We start from the raw sequence: 10,821 nt of genomic DNA, 5'->3' as shown, positions 1-10,821 counted from the left end.
AAAAAATGAAATAAAACACTCTTTCCAGTAGTCACGTCTAATCAATTTCCAAATCAATATTCCATCAAGAAGGAAGTCCACATTAAACATTCAACCGGTTATAACATGAGTTCCTAACAGACATTTAATTTATTTCTAGAATATATCCAAATCTATCAATTCAAATCTTTAATTCATGCCTTGATTTCCATTGATAAATTTATTAACCACATAATAAAAATCACATGAAAAAAATCACCATTTCATTTGACACTAAAACCACTTCAAAATGTTCACTTAATAAAATTAAATTAAATTTATAACACATACTGGTTTGCACTGGTAAGGCACATGGTCAAGCGGTGGCAAAAGCCAACCTGCAGTAGTGCTACTGCCGAGGCAACAGACACTACCTTCGGGTAGTTCTATTACCACTGGTAACAACCTTACCAACTGGTAGTGCTGCTACCGCCGATAGCAACGACTACCGACTAGTAGCATTGCTACCAACCAGTAGCAGTACTGCCGACTGATAGTGCCGCTACTACTGGTAGACGCCGCTACTACTGGTAGCAGCCGCTACCAACTGGTAGCAGTCCTACCGATCGGTAGTGCTGCTACCAACCAGTAGTGGTGCTACCAACCGGTAGCAGATCTACCAACTGGTAGCACTGCTATTGCGTAGCGGTGGTACTGACAAGTATTTCTACTACCTGTGGGTAGCAGACACTACCGACCCGCATGATGAGACAAGCCCATCACAGGAGCAGTAAAGTCTATGAAACAACAAAAACACATCCCTCCATGGTATTAAAATCAACACTCCACCAAATCATTTAAACATCAAAATGATTCATTCCTGGATCATTTCATGAGCACACACATACACAGTGCCAAATCCAAATTTCAAATGGATATTTACCAATAAGGCAAATGGTGAAATAAAACCCCACAAGAACCCCAAATCTTGGACAACAAGATACTAGAAAGCACATAGCAAGCTAAATCTAGTTCATTCTTTCCAAAAGGAAGAGGTATAACAAGAAATTGATTTTCAAGAACACAACATACAACAAATAGAGAAATGAACCATTTATTTCCTAAATGCAACCATATGATTTAAGATTCATAAAACTAACCACCACAGGCATTGTTTCTTTCTTTCCTATCATTCCACAAGCATCTACAAGAAGATTGTATAGATTTCCATACACAGGAATCAAACTGAAAATTTCAAATAACAAATTCAAAACAAGAAGAGAACCCCCAACCTTGAAGCATTAGCAAGCAAAGAGATGAAGAAATTCCAGTCTTGCAACCAGGTCGAATTTCTAGCTCCTCCAGGAAGTTTTTCCAGAATTTTTTCTGCAAAAATTCTCCTCTTCTCCTTCCCGCGAATCCCCAGGAATAGCAGGAAAATTCTCTTTTTAACCTAAACTTTCTAGGTTGAAAGTTTTTCCATCCAATCAGATTTAAATATTTAAAAAACTAAAAGTAATCAGATTTACTCCTTTTTCCAAAAATAATTCTTTTCCAACAATTAAAAAGAAAGGCAAAAGTCAAATGGAAAAGCTTTTATTAATTTCTATATCCAAAAATACTTTTTTCAACACAAGCATTTTTCATTTAAATGGCTAGGCAATTATTTATTTCCACCAAAATATATCAATCAACTAAACACAATAAATAATCCATTTAACCATTTAGTCCAGAAATCGTTAATTTAAATAAATCAATAATCACAGAGTATAATAATTAAATAATTATGCCAAAATAAGATAGCATCATCCATTTCATTAGAATAAAGGGAAACACGCAAAACCAAGAAAGATCAAATGACGACTCTCAAATGACCAAACCAAGGCACTATGATACGTATAACAGCTAGAAGGGGAAACACAACTGACTGACAACACTCATGCGAGTGTAACTGTAGTCAAGCTAGGGTACAACAACTATCTCATCCAATCCCATTGGATATATAAGGCATGCTCAGACCTGCGAAACTAGGTGGAGTCAATACCTCGTACCTACCTGGTACTAGCACCTGCAATGTTCTGCACCAAAGAACCACACGTGCATATAGACCAATATATTTATATATACAGACATGACACAGACACCGATGAAGGAGAATCACGATGTTTGCTATCTCAATGGAGTGAGTGAAGGAAAATCATCCCCTCGCATTCCAATACACTTGCAAACATGCAACATATAAATAACACATCGCAATATAAGGGAAAAGTGTCAGTCCATGATAATGATCCATAAAATAACATTAATCATAAGCACTGAGATACTGTATAAAATCGTACACCATAAATCCAAATAAAGCATGAAACAACATCACATGGAATCCAAATCAATATACAATAATTTTCCACACAACAATCACTAAAGTAACTCAAAACATACAAAAGAGGTTGATCGAGGAGGGGTACTACACATTGCATGACAAGCTATAACTCATGCCCAAAAAGGGGGTCCTTATTTTGGTGAGAGAAAAATGGGGCATGTTGTGTAACACATAACAAAAGCCAATTGATATTGTAAGGATGCAATAGTTTGAGATAGGATATTAATAGTTGCTCTGGTGGATGGTGGCAGAAGCTTTTAGTAGATTGATCAGATCTAAAAATGATACTAGAGATTGGCAGGGTGTTAATATCTTATCTACATCATTATCAGTTACACATACATTATTTGTAGATGAAAACCTTGCGTATGGTAAGTCAACTATTCTAGAGGCCAAACAAATGAAGAAAGCTCTGGAACTATATACATCAATTTTAGGACAACAAGTAAGTGCACATAAGTTAAAGGTATATTCTCTTCAACACATGGGATGTTGTTAGAAGAAAGACTATTATAATTTTGGGCTTCAAGGTTGATGATTTTCCTTTTACACATTTAGGCATTCCTTTCTTTATAAGTTCAAATATTTCATCTTATATGAAAAATGTTATAGATAGGATAAAAAAAGAATAGCAGTGTGGAAAGTAAGATGGATTTCTCTCTCAGAGCATATACTCCTCATTAAAATCATTCTTGTTGCTATCCCTAACTACTAAATCTCTATGCTTAAAGCTCCTAAATATGTGATTCTTGAAATTGAGAAAATAATCAAAAAAATCTTATGGAAAGGAACCTTATTAAATGAAAATAAAATACCACTGGTTTCATTAAGCAATATGGTGGAAGAAAAGGAATTAGGAGGACTAGGTTTGCATGACTTGAGAAAAAGGAACAAAGCGTTTGGAGGTAAGTTAATATGGAAAATGACACCAATCCATTTACCAAATGGTGCCAAATCATGCAAGCTAAGTACCTAGACTCTACTAATCCCATCAGAATTCTAACTATCTCTAATCCTCTGAATGGATCATTAATATGGAATTTTATGATATCTTCAAGGGAAGTGGTGACAAAATACATTTCTTGGCAATCCATAATGGAGAATATATTCACTTTTGGAATGATTCCTGGAATGGATATCCCTCTCTTAATCAAAATCAATAGTTACAAGAAATATTTCCAACCTTCATACAAAAATGGGGTCATAGATTAATAGACTATGTGGACATGGTTGAACTTTTTTCAGGAAAAATTATTTGGAAATAACCCTCCCACATTCCAATAGAGTTCACTCAAAGGCATCTATTTCAAAAGATCTTATCCCATAGGCTAGTTTTTCTATCAAAACAAGAGGACAAAGTCATATGGGCTCTATCAAAGGATGGTAATTTCTTAGTAAAGAAAGGGTACAAAGCAATACAACAAATTGAGAATCAATATATGATACAAAGAGCTTACTTGTTTTGCTGGAACAATTCTATAATGCCTAAGGCAAGACATTTTTCTTGGAAAGATCTCAATAAGAGAATATTAACAAGTGACAGATTAGTCAAACTGCAAATAACCCATCCATTCAATTGTGTTTTATGTGATCAAATCATTGAATCTATTGATCACCTTTTTATCCAGTGCATATATGGTCAACAATGTTGGTAGATCATCATGGATAAGTTGGAATTATCTATGCTACTACCAAATTCAGTATGGGATCTATTTCAGTCATGGCCTACTCTTTATAAATCATCTTCTTTTATGCATCTGGCAAACTATCCCAGCGACAGTTTTGTTGTCAATTTGGTGGGAGCACAATAAAAGAAATTTTAAGAAAACTCTATCACCTATTGAGAAAGTCAAAATAGGAATAGACAAAGTAATTTAAGAATTAGTCAACACACATTTTAAGAACCATAACAATAGTAATTCACATTTTACTTCGTGGGATGGGTTTATACTCAAGAAATGGAAGATGATATGTGTACCTTTTAGTGGTAATTTACCATTGCATTGCAAGGTAAAAATTGATAGAACTCAGATAAATTGGCAACCCCCACATCAAAAATTTATAAAACTCAACTTTGATGGATCCTCTAGAGGCAACCCTAGAGTATCTGGAGTAGGTGTGTGTGTTCAGGACCACTTAGTTAAGTTGAAAGAATACAAATTTATAGTTCTTCCTCCGGGAACAAACAATATGGCTAAAGCTCAATCTCTCTTATGTGGTCTACTACTGGTTAAGAAAATAGGCTTCACTAAGGTTCATGTTGAATGGTATTCTTTACTATTTATAAAAACTTGTAAAAGTAGAAAATCAAAGAATTAACAAGTAAAATATGTGCTATTTAAAAAGCTTGGGATCTACTTGATTCCTTTGATGACTACATTCTTTCCCACACATATAGGGAAGGAAATAAACTAGCAGATACACTAGAAAACATGGGTTGTGATAGAATAACTATGGAATCATTTGAAGGAGGTGATGAAGTTAAGAGATTTCCAATATTATTCAACATAATGACAAATGAAATGAATTCGACATAGAGGGGAAGTACTAATTTAAAGTAATCAATGGTTAGCTACTGAATGGGTTTTAAGGTTATTATTGCTAAGTTAAGGTATCAAATTTGGGGATTGCTCATTCATTCCATATCCTACAGCTACATGTGGCATTAAATTCTTTGCATCAAAAGGCGACAGATATATGAGAGCATAATACACGAATATCATTTTCAATCGTGCAATGCTAGAACATTGGGTTCATTAAGCATGACAATTATGTATGTGCTACAAAATTTTCATTAAGGTTAATTGCTTTGTGGGTATGCTTGTGCTTCTAGTCTAGGTAAATAGGTGTTACGTGTGGCAAGAGTATTCTCATTGCCCTTCTTTTTCCCTTAAAAAGAGAATTGGTCCTCTATTTTCCAAAGATTGTAAATCCTTCCCAATGTAGCAAGGTAATTCGTCCATAAAGGAAGGGGAAATTGAAGGTCCACGACTATGTTTAGGATGTCTTGTAGCACATATGGAGTACATGCTGAGGAATTAGAGGGCTGCCATCTTAGTTGCACCAGAAGAGAAACCTTTCTTAGACCAAATTTCAGATGAACTGTTTATGCAAGTGTTCAATGTGCATTATTTCTAGTACAAGAAGAGTATTAAGAGGGTCATAGGTGATGCAATTAGTTATCCTAAGGAGAGACAAATTATATTTCCCTTACAACTGGTTTCAATTTTCCTTTGTAATGCCCTAGATTCGCTACAATCTATGTCTTCGCTCAAATTAATAGCAAGGAAAGTTATTAAGAGTGAGTTCCTTCCTGATAACAAACTACTTTTTGCCATCCAAAAATATGACCTTTAGAAAGGACAGACATATATTGGGGGACTATTTACACATTATTTTCTTCTCAATGGATGTGTTTATGTGTCTGTGTATGATAAGATCAAACATTCTTTGGAAATACAATCTTTCAGTTATATTCAACATGCACTTGACAAGCATGTTAGAGCTCTAGACCAAGAACTGGCAGAGAAAGTGCACTTGACAAGCATGTTTATGTGTTCTCAATGGATGTGTTTATGTGTCTGTGTATGATAAGATCAAACATTCTTTGGAAATACAATCTTTCAGTTATATTCAACATGCACTTGACAAGCATGTTAGAGCTCTGGACCAAGAACTGGCAGAGAAAGTGTGAAAGAAACCCAATGCCCTTGTTTTTTTGCTAGGATATGAGCATGTCGATAATATGGCTCCTCTGCAACAATACCCTATTAACCTGAAACCCCAAGCTCAGGGAAATGCACAACCCCCATTTCCTGATATTAATAACCCACCAAGAATTAATGAGTTAGAGGATGTGGAAGATGCTACAAGAAGATCATGTATCCCGCCTGCACAAGTAATTGGAGTGCAGAAAGAAGAAGGAGACAATGGGATCGAAGTGTAGGCAATGGAGGAATAAACGATAGGACAAACATGGATGATGAAATTTTTTGGGCAAAATCCAACTTTTGAATTTTTTTGGGTGATGTCTGGTTCCTTCCATTTTGGTGAATATATTAGTCCTTGGTCTTCTCTAGATACCAATGTCATTATCTTTTGATTTTTGAATATGGATGCAGAAGGAGGGTTTTTCTTGTATTTAAAAAATCTTTTTGTATAGGATTATTGGCCATGCAAAAACAAGCATTTTGGCTTTGTAAAGGAACATTTAGTCTATTAGGTTAGATAGTTGTCATATATTTCGAGTTATAACTGGAGGTTTTCTTGCTAGTTCTTTCCTTTTGGTATTCCCCTCAAACCAATTTTTTTAATCTTTTTATTATATTAATATATACTAGTGGCTTGCCACTTTCGCCAAAAAAAAAATGAGCAAGGCCACACAAAAAGTCCACACCTATCTTACCATTTGATCGTCGACATATCCATTGTTGAATATTATCAAATTCATTATCAATCTCCTCCAATTAGTTAGCAGTACTCTAGTTAGTGATTCATCCACATCATGAGAAGTATGAAAAAAATAAAGATAAGTGATGTCATTTGTTGGATTAGAGGAAGCACCAACACTCACATGGAATAAGTTATCCAACTGAGGCTCCATATCGTTAGTATTTAAACCTTGGGAAGCCTTAATTATATAACTTATTCTTAATGAAATATTAAATGTAGGAATAAGGGTAACAAAACTCATGCACAAAAGAGGGAAATCTAAATGCAAAAAGTGAAGATAGTAACTCTAGGCTAAAGTTAATAAAACATCTGAAGCCCATGTTTATGTTGCACAACAAGAAGATTTAATCAACAACACATAGATAGTGTTCATAGCCAATTTTTTTAGAAATAAATAAGGAGAGAATTTATTAAATAATGACCATCATGTTCATGGGTACACTCAAAAGTTTGAACCATTTAGGCAATCTCTAAGAGCAAAAATCTATAGGAACTAGATTTTTTGTGTATCCTAAAATACCCTAACCTAATCTCAAATAAAACTAGAGGAAATTAGTTTGAATTATAAATAAAAATAAAATAAAGATAGAAGAGAACTTGAGATATTTCATCAATATCACTCATGAGTATGAGATAGAGGATGCAGATCTAATGATTAAATTATTTGTGTATGTTCTCTACATGAATGAAAATTTGGGGATCAATGTCAAAGGATGTGTATTTTTATGACTGCTAGAATAAAACACTATTAACTTCATAGTGTACTAACATTTTAATTTCCAACATCATATAAGTAAGTACCTAGATGTCTACAAAGGTGGTTGAGAGAGTATTCATTGCCATACTCCTTAAAACCTAATATTGTTGTTGTGGAGCTTACAATCGTCATCACCACAAGAGTTATTAATAATCTCTCCATGTAGTGCTTGGAAAATGCATTAGAAAGAGTGGATGATATTTACATAACATGCAAGGTCCACATAGTTGGAAAATCCATAATCTAGCAGTGGACTTGGGAATGTGTTCCCACTGGAGTAATAGGGTTTTAAATATGCCTTTTTGAACTTGAATTTATATCTTTAATGTTGTTGTTGTTGCATAGGGGGGTGTAGGATTTTCTCACAAATTGTAGTTTTGGGTGCCTATACTTATGGGAAACTACAAATTGTTTTCTCTATATTGGATGCTTTAGATGAAGGTATTATGTTATGTAGTTTGAGCACTATCACATTGTTAGGATTTTGTAAATCTGAAGAGTTGAGGTTGATGTATTGATGTAATTACAGCACAATAAAATAAATAGATTCTTTTAATGTGAAAATTAGTATAAGGACAATAATTTTTCTACATTGAGGGTTGGTGTTCAGGATGGCTCTGCGTTTGCATGGGTGTCATGCTAGGGCTGACGTGCCCTAGCTTGTGTCCTGTGCTCTGCTTGCTTCATTCAAGGGGGGGGGGGGTGTTCTTGCTTGCTGGGGGTCGGTTTTTGCTTACCTGTGGTTGGGTTTTATGGGCTGCACCAGGGTTTGTTTTTGCAACCCTTTTCTATTTCTTCTGCTCTGGGTTGCCATTGGGGGTGTGCAGGGTTTTGGGGTTGGGTTTTTCCGCCCCTCTTATTTTTCTTTTTTTTGGAATTTTCTCTGGGTCCATGGAGAATAGAGGATAATCCTCTTCTCAGATGATCTTTGGAGATCTGGATATGGAGCATCTATCTCATTTGATGCATGCATGTAGAAATGAACACATTAGTAAATCCCAATCAAGGGTACGCATCTCTTCTTTGAAAGAGCCCTTTCGCATGAAAAAGGTGAATGGTTGTTTGGAGAGATCACAAGATCGTCTAGTTCTAGTTATTCAACCTGAGCAAATTTCAGAGGATGTTGAATATTGGTGTAATCATGCTCTCATAAGTAAATTTATCGGTCTTCGCCTCTCTATACATGTTTTAGAGTCTTGGGCACGTCGTGTCTGGAATCCTGAAGGAGATACGGAGCTACTTATGACAGCTAATAACTATTTTCTGTTTATTTTTTCCAACCTAGCAGACAGGAACAAGGATTTTGAGGGTGGCCCTTATTTTTTCATCCAGGTGGGAATCTTTATCAAACCTTGGCATATTGGCTTTAATTCTACTAAGGAGCTTCCCTCTCGTGTGCCCATGTGGATCAGATTATTGAGGCTTCCATTGGAATTCGAGAGAGAACATATTCTTCACCCAATCTCACTGCTTCTTGGTAAACCTGTGGGTTCAGCTTCACAAACTCAAGATCAAAAGGTAATTTCCTACGCTCGTATATGTGTAGAAGTTTATTTAAATAATCCTTTGCCAGAGTCTATGGAAATTTGTTTGGGGATATCTTCTTGGATCCAATGACTGGACTATGAGACCCTGCCATTTAGATGTAGAATTTGTCATGAATATGGTCATTTACAACGGAGATGTCCCATAAATAAATCTTCTAAATTGGCCATTTCCAATCCTTCTCACTCTGTTCTGGGGGAAGATAAGGGGAAAGCCCCTATGCCTAATGGTCACACTGATAAAGATGTCTTCATTCCTATCGAACCTCAGAATAAAGGAAAAGGAAAGAAGAGAACTTGGTTGGATAGGCAAAATGATGGCACACTAAATAGGTTTGATGTTCTAGATGATTTGGTCCAAGAGGAAGGAGTTCCATTTGAAATGTCCTTGGGTTCCCAATTTCAGCATAAGGTGTTGGATGGGGACTCCAAGAAAGAGGGTTGGGCCCTATCTTTGGAGAATCAACATGATCCTCAAATGGTTATGGATTTGCCTTCCCATGTTCAGGACAATAGAGATCTTAGTGGCTCACATGTCCCTGGAGGTGCAGTGGTCATGGTGTCTACTCCTCCTTCCACTATTGTGGCCTTAGATTCTGTGAAGAGTAACAAAGCCCCGCCTATTTTAGGCTTACAGTAGAAGATGCTCAAAAAGGGTTCTTTAGACAAACTTTTAAGGAGTGGACAAAAAATGGATTAGGAAAAGGTTAAGCTTATTGGTGACACTTTGGTTGAGTTAGGGTCTATGAAGCCCATTGATTCCCACTTCTCTCAACCACATAAATTATTGTGCTCTCATGAAATGTAAGGGGGTTGAAGAAATCCCTAGACAAAAGGCTATTCGTAGATTAATTGACTCTGACTCTCCTTATGTTGTTTTTATTCAAGAAACCAAGGTTTCAGTGGATGGTTTGGCCAGTTGTGCTTTGCATGTCTATCCCCAAGGCCTTTGGTAGGGAGTGAGATCTCATGGTAGTTCAGGGGGTTTCTTTATTTTGGAACCCGAGGAAAGTTTCCCCTTTGTGGTGGTTTTCTAGCAAGTCTTCCATTTTTATGGTCGCTTCTAGCTTTGAGACATGAGAAAGATGCCTCTTCTCTAATATTTATGCTCCTACTGATCTTGTAGGTAAGTCACATATTTGGGCTCACATAAATCTTGTTTAGGCTCAAGATCCTTTTCTTCCCTAGATTTTGGCCAAAGATTTTAATGTTGTTACTAATTTGGAGAAAAAGTGAGGTGGGTTATTCAACCTTGATCCTTCCTCAAATTTACTCAGGGATAATATTGGTCTCTTACGCCTCATTGATGTGAAGCCAATTAATGGTGTATTTACATGGAATAATAGGAGGAGTGGTGTTGAGGCTATCTCTAAAAGGCTTGATAGATTTTTGGTTTCCTGCTATTGGGTGCATGATAGGTGGTCCACCAGTTCAAAAATTCTTGATTGGATGGATTTTGATCATTGGCCTATTAAGCTTTCTATTACATCTTTTAGAACCTTTAAAAATCCTTCTTTCAAATTCCAATTGATGTGGCTTTGTGATTAGTCATTGAAGGATCTTATTGTTGATTGGTGGTATGAAGGGGTGCCTACCCATAGGCAGGCTATGCACACCTTTGGGAAGAGATTACAACATGTGAAATACAGGATGAAGAGGTGGAATAAACTATATTTTGGGAATCTACATAGACATAAGATGGTAGCTCTTTCGAAGATGGATGAGGTTAT

The sequence above is a fragment of the Cryptomeria japonica genome, chromosome 7 (assembly GCF_030272615.1).
Source record: "Cryptomeria japonica chromosome 7, Sugi_1.0, whole genome shotgun sequence".
Taxonomy (NCBI): domain Eukaryota; kingdom Viridiplantae; phylum Streptophyta; class Pinopsida; order Cupressales; family Cupressaceae; genus Cryptomeria; species Cryptomeria japonica.
Note: the sequence above shows the minus strand (reverse complement) of the source record.